This window comes from Staurois parvus, unplaced genomic scaffold, assembly GCF_062004578.1.
Source record: "Staurois parvus isolate SC_StPar_1 unplaced genomic scaffold, SC_StPar_1.0 ptg000536l, whole genome shotgun sequence".
NCBI classification, from domain to species: Eukaryota; Metazoa; Chordata; class Amphibia; order Anura; family Ranidae; genus Staurois; species Staurois parvus.
The window spans coordinates 528,631-539,391 of record NW_028318332.1 but is presented as its reverse complement, the minus strand read 5'-3'; the positions used below and the strand labels follow the sequence as shown (position 1 = coordinate 539,391).

Sequence of the window (10,761 nt, the reverse complement as noted above, 5' to 3'; positions counted from 1 at the left end):
TGGTAAAAATATTATTTTTTCATTTCTATGATACACAGAATTTTAGCAAAGTACAGTAAATGACATCCAATCAGGGTTTGCATTAACTATTTAAATGGTGTAACTTATTTCTTTTAATAAGTTTGAAAAATCAGCTTGTTTCACAACTGTGTGTAACGGGCACAAAGCATCCAACACAATGAAATAAATGTGTGCGCTGGGATATTTCCGTTCTTGTCTTCGGCAAGCATGCATCAACTATTAGGAAGGCATCCATCAGTTTTATTATTGAAGTGTCCAGTGGCAGTGAAAAGACTGTGCTGAAAGAAATGGCAGTGCAGTTGTCACTCCTGGTCACGTTATTGTGATAAATGAAAGGTTAGCCGAGACATGGCCCTAGCAACCACATTTCCTCTACAAGCTAGAGGCGGTACCTCACACTGCTATCGGTGCCGTGGCCAGTGATGCACCTGCTGGCTTTCAGAGTGCATCTCATGTGCTGGATGTGTGAGCAAGGACTTTCACTCAGCCTCTAATGCTGGTTTTTTTTTCCTTTGTTTTTTTTTTTTTCTTGTACTCAAGCTGGCAAGTGGAGGGGCTGCTTTCAACAGAGGTGGGCTGTGGCTATTGCAGTGTGTGCTGCATTCAGAAACCCAGGCAGAAGGAACAGCGATATGTGAAGTTCTCCGCTCTGAAAACACCAGGACGTCTACTACGCTTAGTTCTTAACGGTTTTCCTTTTTTTTTTTTTTCTCGCAGAAGTGGGAATCCGACTCCCTTTTTTTTTTATATCACAGACACGCCGTATAAATAGTGCCTCAGTAGGAAGTGATAGATAGAAATAGCAGGAGGAGTTCTAAAAAAATGCATTTGACGCTGCCAGGAGAGCACGGTGGAATTTAGAGGAACAGATACCATTGCAGACTAGCAACATGCCTGATTGCACTTGAGTCAAATCACTGTGAAGCAGCCTCATATTGTAACAGGCTATGGATGAATGAAGAATATAGGAATGTAGCAATGGAAAAAAGGGAAAAAAACCTACTATAGAAGCATTGGTATGTAATTTTCTTTGTTTTGAGAAGAAACCGGTGACAGGTATGTATGCATTCCTTCCCTTTCCCCAATATCCCCATTGTGTGAACTTGTATTTTCCAAATGTACAGCACAAATCCTTCTTCCTTGCATGCATCCAGCCATTCCTATCAGGGGTCTGCAGCCACTGCATGCTTGTTAGAAAGCTGCTCGGACCGTCACTCCAAAGTGCTAGCCCATACAGCATGCGTGCATGATATTGTACTCCTATGTTATCATTCAAAGTTCAAAACCTGAGGGATGCAGCAATGATTGATGGCAAATGTATCTGCATATGGGAAATGGGTACAGCTCCAACACACATCTCCATCCTCACTTCATTTTGGGAAGCAGAGAGTTTAAATTTTTTTTTTTTTTATATACTAAACATTTACTGCAGGGTTTCAATGACCACATACTGTGCCGCCTGACCTTTTTCAGTAACCATGTTAACCCTTGCACTTCTCGGCTGTAAAATACTATGATTCAGGAGAGTGCAGGAGGGAGCTGTGTTCAGTGATAATATTCTGCACACTATCTCTAGTACACACACGCAGGGCTGTTGCCTATGGCTGTGCATCATGTCAAGCAGGCAACGTTTGGTGGTGCTGCTGCTGCTGCTGATGATGTGAAATAGTTTTTTTTTTTTTTTTTTTTTTCTAGTTCACCAAAGGATTAGTATTAAATTGAGATTTACAGATGCTTATGCATTTCTGCTTCTTGATTAATCTTTCAAGATGAACACCCCGCAGTTTATCTGAAAATATCAGCTGCGGCATACTGTAGATTATTATCCTGAACAATTGTCATTCAGATTAAACTGCGATTTGGGCCGAGCGTGATAAGGAAACTGGAAACAATTAGCACTTTGAAGTGGAAGCAAGCTGTGGCTACAGCACTGCACTGTCTAATTAAAGGGACCAAAGTCACATCCTTATAATCACTGACAAGGACAAGAATAGATGAGGAGTGTGAACGGAGGTGCACAATGCTTAAATCCTTTCATGATCACTAACCTTCCATTTACCTAGTGAAACTTGAATATGGAAAAGCGGCATCTTTAGAATTGTTTTTTAGCCACGGCGCGCAGTGGGTTAATTTAATTTTGGCCGGCAGCAAGATGCTAATGCTAATCATATGTTTGGTTGCACAAGAATCTAAACACCTGAGTCCACTGTTGGATGTGACCATTATTTAAAGTGGGATTCCTGGCTGGCTGAATGCAGTGCTGTCATGCCATTGGTCTGCTTAAAAATTAATGTGCTTCTTTGACTTCTTTTGATCTGAAAATCCAATCTTCCCATGCTCATCTGTATTCAGTTAGCCAAGAATACAGATTGGATTTGCCTGATGTAATATGACTCGCAGGCGTTAATGTGTCTGTGCCATCCCTTCTCTCTGAGTTAACCCATCAGAAAGAAGGGAATTCCAGCAATCTTCCAGAAAATGAGAAGTGATTGCTGCTCCACTCGGTTACATGCAGCTTAGTTTAGCTTACATAAACAATGTAGCAGTCATCTAGATGCTGGAGGGATAGGATTCTACTGCTACTTCAACCTCAATATTTTGCTTATTTACGTTGATTCAAGGGTAGGCAAAACCGTCTCCATGCAGGCAAACCCAGATTTTCCTCAATGGACAAAAAATGCTCTTAAGAGTTAAGTTGAGTCATAGACTCAAAGAAATTTGGGGGTTGCTACTGCTGACCCCTGCTTCATTGCTTGGCTTTTACTGTAGATTGACTCACTGGTTTCAGTTATTAACTTGGAGAAAGTATGCAGACCAGTTCTGCCTGTATTTATACTTGCCTGATCTGCACACTCGTTTCAAAGTACTGAAGAGAGAGGATCCATATAATAGCCAGACACATAGCATTTTTAAAAGGAGTCCAGCCATGGCAGCCCCCATGTTTTTCTTGGGTATGGGTAGAAGTCACGTACCATGCATAGGCATGGTGTAAACCACATTTGGGGTTCTGTGTACCATAGTTCGCTGTTATTCCAAGCAATCATTATTTCATGTTGAAATTGAGTTGCAAAGGCAATGAAAGCAATGGTGATCCCATAGTATTACCTTATTTTCATAAACTGAGTATAGTAAATCAATTTTTGAACAATCAATCATTGATCACTCTGCTTTTAGTAGACCTGACAGTCTCATAAGTGGTTATATGCCTCTGACAACATGAATAAAAAAGGAATTTCTTCAAAGTTTATTCCCCACCTTGCTGACCAAATAATTCTATAATCTCGATTGACCAACAACATCTCATTGACAGGAGTATTGAGTGCATAATATCAACAAACCACTCAGTGGTGTCAATACGACTGAGCAAGGCTGAGTCATATTCTGTTCACAATCTTATGAGTCTAGACTGCAAGTATACATTATTCTTAAACCATACAGACATACAATCAGATATTGCTGGAATAGTGAACATGAAAAAGCAATAAATACGTACTTTAAAATATTAGTAGTATTTTAAGTAGTAAATAAGCCTGAATTAAAAAGGGCAAATGTACCTGATGTCTAACAGAGACAGTCAGATGTAATTTACCATCGTACAGACAAATAAGTAATTGTATCAGGTTTTACATTATATCTCATTACCATTAGATTTGGGAACCTATAGTCACACATTTTTTTATTCCATATATAACACTCATCTGCTTGGATCAGCTCTTCTACACAGAACATTTCTTTGTGAACATGGTCCTAACCTGACTTAGAACATTATGGTACCATGTAGATAACCTTCTATGAAATGACTATTCCTACTGATAACTATAAAATGGCCAAACCTTATGTAGCAGAAAAATGCCTTTTTTACCCTGCCGCCTATAGACATAAGCCTGCAGTGCCTAATGGCAAATTCACACACAGGCTTTCCCTGACACCGAGTGTAAAAGAAGTGTGATAAGCCTCACATTACCACAGATGCTTGATGAACTATTTAAAGTGGTAATAAACCCAAAAATAAAAATGTAATATTTTGCAGCTTACCAACTGCTAGTTAGTAATGACTACCTTTATTTTCTTTGTTTAGGCTTTTTTCCACCTGGTGATTTGGTCAGTACCACTCTTCCAATCTTGAGTGTCTACTTTCTGGATGAAGTAATAATGTAGACACCTTTGGACAGCAGTATTGTCAGTTTGGAAAGAGCGTAATGTTAAGTAGGGTACACAATTCGAGAAAATCTGAAAAATTCTGTATGAGGCACAATAATTTGATTTTTGTATAGTGTGTGTACACAACTTTTCAATATCGAATTCAGACTTTCCAAACAAAAATTTCCAAAGGGACGAATTTTTCTCGTACGTGAACAGAACTAATGATTTTCCTTTTAACGTGTACTGTTTCCTTGCAGTTTTTCGCACAAGGAAAATCAGGCACGAAAGACTGTGCATGATCAGAAACAATAAACAACAAAAAAAGCCTTTGTCGTACGAGAATTGTCATACTGTGAAACATAACAGAAAACCTGACGATCGTTTTCTATTTTCTTAGTGTGTACTGGGCTTTAAATTAGCAGATTCAGATAGACTTGGCTAACAAATTGAAGCTGTACTCCAGCTAACACTTTATAAGCAGTTACAGAAAACTGTTTTCTTCTGTTTAGGAGAAAGGTTTTACATAATTAACAAAAAGTGACCAATGTAAGCACCCCTGTCAGTGGTAAATAGTCTCTCAATCCTCTCACTGCTACTTTGTCTGGACAGCTTGGTCTGTACAGAAGTTGAAAAATAATAAACTTGTGGCATATCAACTGGAGAAAATGAAGGAAAACTGCTTAAAAAAGGAAACCTAATTCAGTCATCACATCTAAGAATTGGCAAATGGCAATTTTAATAATTTTTTGTTTTGGGGTTTAATACCAGTTTAAGTTTGCAGATGGTTCTGCAGTACATGTTATTTTGATAGCCTATAAGCTGGCCATTCAGGTGACAATTTGATAGATTCAAACTTTTTATTCCATTTTTTTTGTCAAAATTCCAAAGTAAATGAAGAAATAAAATGGCACTTTCAATAAACTGTAAGACGATGGGAGCTAAAGTGCTAAGGTAGTGGTAAAATCAGTGTTTGTTGAAATTACTACCATCAATTCCATTTTAATATGATCTTTCAATAAACTGTATTGAAACTGTCCATTTATTGGCCAGTTATGGCTTCACAGTTGACCAATTTCTGGTGGCCATTCAAATTCTTAGGTGGTAGATTGCTTTGTTTCTGGTGATTACTTTCAATTGCATTTGTGGGTCAAAAGTGGCTGCTATTGACTGAAGATTGTCATGTGTGACCCTCTTAAGGCAGCCCCTCCATTGAACATACAGGGGAAATTAAGTATTTCCATCTAAGCTCTGTGTGTTCACAATGCCTCTCTCCCAAAAGCTTCAACATATATTTTTGTGAGACGCTCTTGTCTGTATTAAAGCAAACAGTATTGTGCTTCTGAGTCTAGTGACACATGCTGTTTGTCTTGTTTTACAGTAGTTGAGTTGTACACAATATTGATTGCCTCATTGTCTGTGGGGAAAGTTACTTTGGCTTGTTCAGTGGCTCAGGAATTTCTTCAAATATAATATGACGGTGGATTCATCTAGATGGCAGCCCAGCAAACACTTTATATACAAGTACTAGAAATAGACGTCAGATTTCCAGACTGTTATTTTAGACTGGTATTAAAAAACAAGTTAAAGGGAATATAGCCCTCACTGTTACTGCAACTTGCAATGAAGCATTATAACAGAAGTCCCAAAGCTTTAATTAAAAAGGTACTGTCACCTTTCCCATTTGGGGTACAGTGACAGTGTCTATGCAAAATCCCCAACCCCCAAACCATTGTTTCTCACTTTGACAGCACTCTCGATTGCTGCCACTAGCTTAACTGACATACTGTAAATACCCTTTGGGACAGAGGAAGGATTGCCTGAGAGATGAGTATCCATGAGTTGAGGTGGGGGGCTGTCTTTGTAAGGCTCATAGGACTTTTTTTTTTCCTCACCTAGACGCCTTTCATCCAGGGGAGGAAAAGGCACCTTATAAAACATACCTAAAGCTATACTTTAAAAAAAAAAAAACGTTTAGGTAAATCAAACATTTTGGCAATTCATGCAGTCCATTAGCCAGAATATTAATTTATTCCGGCCATTGGAATGAATGAACGCTTAAACGATAAACGTTCCTAGTGTTTAGGCACATTTGGGCACATCTACACACGTTTAGGCGTATTTAGCCTTTTTTCTACCCAAGTGCTCCTCTCCTGAAATCACTGGTGGTGCTTTTCTTTTTCAACCTCTAAATGTTCCTCTTCTAATATGTCTGTAAACACCTCTATGTGCACGGCCAAATAGGTTTACAAAGAGGTGTTTAGAGGCCGAACGAAAAAGTAAAATGCCCTTAAACACGGCGTATTTACATCCACTGTGCATGAGGCCTTTGCCCTGAGTGAGCAACGTGGCAGTGTCTAAGGAGTGTTTTAAGGAGCTATATAAATGAGGTAACTTGTATTTCACTTTATCCTCTTTGAACTCTGAAATTAAAACAAAAATACCCTGGCAGTGCTTCTTCCCTACATGCTGCAAGGGTTAAATGCTCAATGACTCTAAAGAGTACAGGAAAAGGCTGTAAGACTTACCTTATCCCTCAATTCCGCTAATGCAATTCTCACCAGCGCTCTGAGTTGTGGTTCCCTGCCATCCTTATGTATGTGATGACATCATAGAGTGACTGCCAGCCGAGGACTAGTTGCACAGCATGGAGAAAAGTTGTTGTAGCAGGGAATAAGCTAAGTATTACAGCTTTCTCTTTCACCCACAGAATTAATAAACTTGGTTCACACTGGATCCAACTTTGAAATCATGCAACTTCACTTAAAGTCACACAATTTCAAAGTTACGTGAGAATGCGACTTCAGGTGCGACCTGGCTGACATCTGTGCGACTTCACGCACAGATATCTATGGACGTTGCACCTGAAATCGCAAAAAATAGTGCAGGACGTTGTTTCAAAATCAGTGCGACTCCGACAAAGTCAGAGTCACACCAATTTGGACAGTTCTATTGCCGACAATAGGGTGCAACTTGTCATGAAATTTGAAACTGTCAAATTGCATAACAAGTTGCATCGGCATGAACCAGGGCTTATAGTAGAATTCCAGGCTAACACTAACTAGACCAGGGGTGGGCAACTGTGGCCCTCCAGCTGTTGTAGAACTCCCATGAGGCATTGCAAAACTCACTGTTACAAGCATGACTCCCAAAGGCAGAGGCATGCTTCTCGGCCTTTTGGCTAAGATCAAGTGTAGTATCTGTTCTTATCAGTGTCCAGTGGGGGTGCTACCGACCATTCTAGTTTACGGGGATGGTTGTTGTACAGTACCCCCACTGGTATGATGGGGGTCCGGAAGGCTAGTACCGGAGGGACAGAAACCAGGGAGCGCCATGATTCGTTCTGGGGCCTTGGGAGTAATTCCTCTGGGGAGACCGGAAAGACCCAGTTCCTCCTGGTTTGAGCAGGCTACCTTGGTCTGGCCTGGGGTCGGGGACGCAAAAAGTCCGCAAACTCAGTGCCCCCTGGGGAAGACGCTCTCAGGGGTGTCACTAGTAACACTTGGGTGTGGGACCCCACGGTGTGAAGATGACACATGGCCACTGTTTTTCACCTCTTTTTGCACAGCGCCCTAAGGACCAGGTCTTTTGGCTAAGTCCGGGGCAATTTTTGCTACAGGCCTCAGGGCCTGGTCTGTGCACTATTAGGCACGGTACCACTTTTTTATTTTATTCTATTTATTTATATCACTCCCACGTTTTGTCACTTTTTGCTTTCTTATGTGTGTGTTTTTCACGGATGGAGGGTGTGGGTCCTCGGGCCTTACCTGAAGTCTAGGGGGAGGATGTGTGGCCATACGGTTCCTTCCTCCCCTGATCCCTAGGGGGTTTTCTCTTCGGGAGAACCCCCTTGCCTAGTACTGGATGTCCGGCTTCGGCTGGGCATAAGGAACGGTGGTCCACCAGGCCTTTTGGCCAGGAGGACCAAATGGGAACCTTGTCCCTGTCAGGAGCTTCGTGCCCCGGGGGATCGGGTGAACGGTCCAACCCTTTCGGGGGTAGGACAAACACACCCCTAAGTGCACGTTTTTCGTGTGTGTGTTTCTGCACTTGCACTTTTTTGCGGACACTTACGGGTTTTTTCGTTACAGTCTCACGTTTGCGGACTTAAAAAAAAAAAAGGCAGAGGCATGATGGGACTTGTAGTTAACCAACAGCTGGAGGGCCACAGTTGCCCACCCCTGACCTAGACTAAAAATGTTCCTCTCACCTCTCAACACTTTGGCTGACCTAGCTGTGTGTAGCACACCCTTGGGTGATGCTTGGCTAGATATATAGGTTCAGCTCCCACCTTAATCTGGTGACACCTCCGATTATACCCAAACCACTGCTATACTCTGAGAATATTTTTTATGGGTTTTATTGAAGAAGACAAACCCTGAAAAAGAACTAGCTGATTTAACACAGGTAATGTACACAAAACACAGATACCACTTTGCATAACACAGTTAGTAAGAAATCACAATTCACTCGCCAAAGACTCCAAAAACTGACTAGTATCACACTGACTAGGGTGACATTGACACATGAAACAATAACTGTTAATGAGATTTAGCAACTTATTGACATTTGCTATAGCAGTACTATCTAGAGCAGATATGTCCTACCTAACCACTGGCCAGTGGGATGAAACTTAAAGTCTCTCAACGTTGGGACCCTTTAATCAATGGAAGAGCGCTCACTCTCTGCATGGGAGAGTATTTGTAATCCAGGGGTAGCAGGATAGCACAGTCTCCTTTAAGCAGAATCTTCCAGTGAACATTGCAATAGAAGAAAACAACACTTCAGCAAATCTTTACCATACAGGTGAAATCCTGATATACTGACACTTGCTCAGTATATTTAAAGCAGCAAACTTTTGTGGGGACTTGGAACTAAACACACTCTTCAGCCACAGCACAAGTCTTGAGGAGACAAACCAGTAATATACAGAGACAGAGTTCTCTCATCAATCAGCATCAGGAATAGCTAATTCTGAGCAGCTTGGACTTTCCAAGATCTGTGTCACTCTGAGAATTAGAGAGCAGGCTTTCTCATGACCATTCTCCAGAGAGGAACAGCAAATGCAGCAATATCAAAATCCCCTTTCATCACAGAGTACTCACTGTTTCTGTATTGTCCTCTAGATCGCATTAGGCAGCAGTAGAAATCCTCTCTCTTTCAGCAGCTCCAGACTTTGAGAGACACATGCACTTGAGTGGCTGTAATCCTGAGTGTCAGGCAGGACAATCCTTAGTTTGCACACTGTCGTCCTGCAACAATTTTTTCTGCTAAACAAGCCCAGCCCATGGGCTCTAGCAGCACAGAGAGTTAGAATCTGTGACTACACCAGGAGCCCTTGCTCCATGCGGTCCCCTGAAAATGTCTGCCTCCCCACATGTGCTTCTTCTTCCTTTTTCCTCTCTCCTTTCCCTCCACAGCCAATCATAAGTTCAGCTGCAACAGTGCTGCTATGGGTGGATCCTTCTCAGCTGTAGCAACCACCAATCAGAGCACAGTCCTGCTTTTCCTGTCTGTCACTCACAACGAGGGAAAAGAAAAAAAAAAATGCTTTGCAACTGCTGTTTAAGATTTAAAGCAACCAGCACATCTCTACACTTGTAACAAAGATGTATACATACACTTATCTATTTTCAACCCGCTGTCATCCAGTCGTGTGATCCCCTGTGTTAGCCAGCTGCAGTGGAGAGGAGAAAGTGGCTGACAATGGCTGGGAACTCTGGGAGTCTTAACATTGCCTATAGGCTCTATTGGTCCATCCATTGTTGCCACTCCCTCCTCTCCCCTGCAGCCAGCGCTGGCTGACACAAGGGGGCTAGATCATGTGACCAAACTGGAGCAGGCTGAAAATAGGTAAGCATATACAGCTTTCTTGCACAGGTTAGTCAGCATAGATGTTAGGAGAGGACATTTTTAAGACTAGTTAGGTTTAGCCTGAAATTCTACTTTAACCCTTGCAGTGTGAGGAGGGTTTGCTGCTGGGGCATTTATTTCTAGAGCACAGCATTGGGCTTTAAGGGAAGTGTAAAATACAGAAGATGCTGTAAACCACATCAAAAGAAGAAGAGAGCTGCGTAAAGCTCAAAAGCCACATGCTAGGAACCCAAGTAGTTTGGGATCTTTTATCCAGAATAATTTAAGCATGTCCTTTTCAACATAATGTTATTAATGAAACATATTTCTAGATAACGAATTCTCTGTGCCTTAAATATAAAGCATTGGTATAAATTACAGACGTGAATTCTGCTCTTGGATTTTATATTAACTTTGTTGCTTAGAATGACTCAAGAGAGTGGCTCTCAGTGAAGTAATACATGTGTATTGCATGGAATTATTACTAAGAAGCAACAGACACATCCAGATCCGGATGTCTGGATTAAAGATCCCTATGGACAAGCAAAATAGATCACTGTCATGGTAGCAGTGCATTACACATCCTCCATCCATTACCTCATTGGACAAAGGCTGATCATTATTCCATTGTTTTCTGTATGTCCCCTAAATCAATTGTGCTTAAAGCTCAATTGGGATAGAGATTTTTGCTTAACGCTGCTATCATTTGACTTTCAGGTGGACAGTTTTGGATAGAATTAAACATGT

At 41.3% G+C, this 10,761-nt stretch overlaps 1 protein-coding gene and 1 pseudogene across 1 annotated transcript in view; both read left to right on the top strand.

Annotated features, from left to right (window-relative positions):
• Nucleotides 1–444: 444 nt before the first annotated feature.
• Nucleotides 445–10,761, top strand: part of LOC149451491 (protein unc-13 homolog C-like) — a gene marked incomplete at its 3' end in the record, with an annotated part of 532,349 nt that continues 522,032 nt past the window's right edge. Inside the window, exon 1 of the mRNA XM_089690607.1 lies at nt 445–1,077. The remainder of the gene's footprint in view (nt 1,078–10,761) is intronic.
• On the top strand, nt 7,323–7,437 carry LOC149451493 (U2 spliceosomal RNA; annotated as a pseudogene).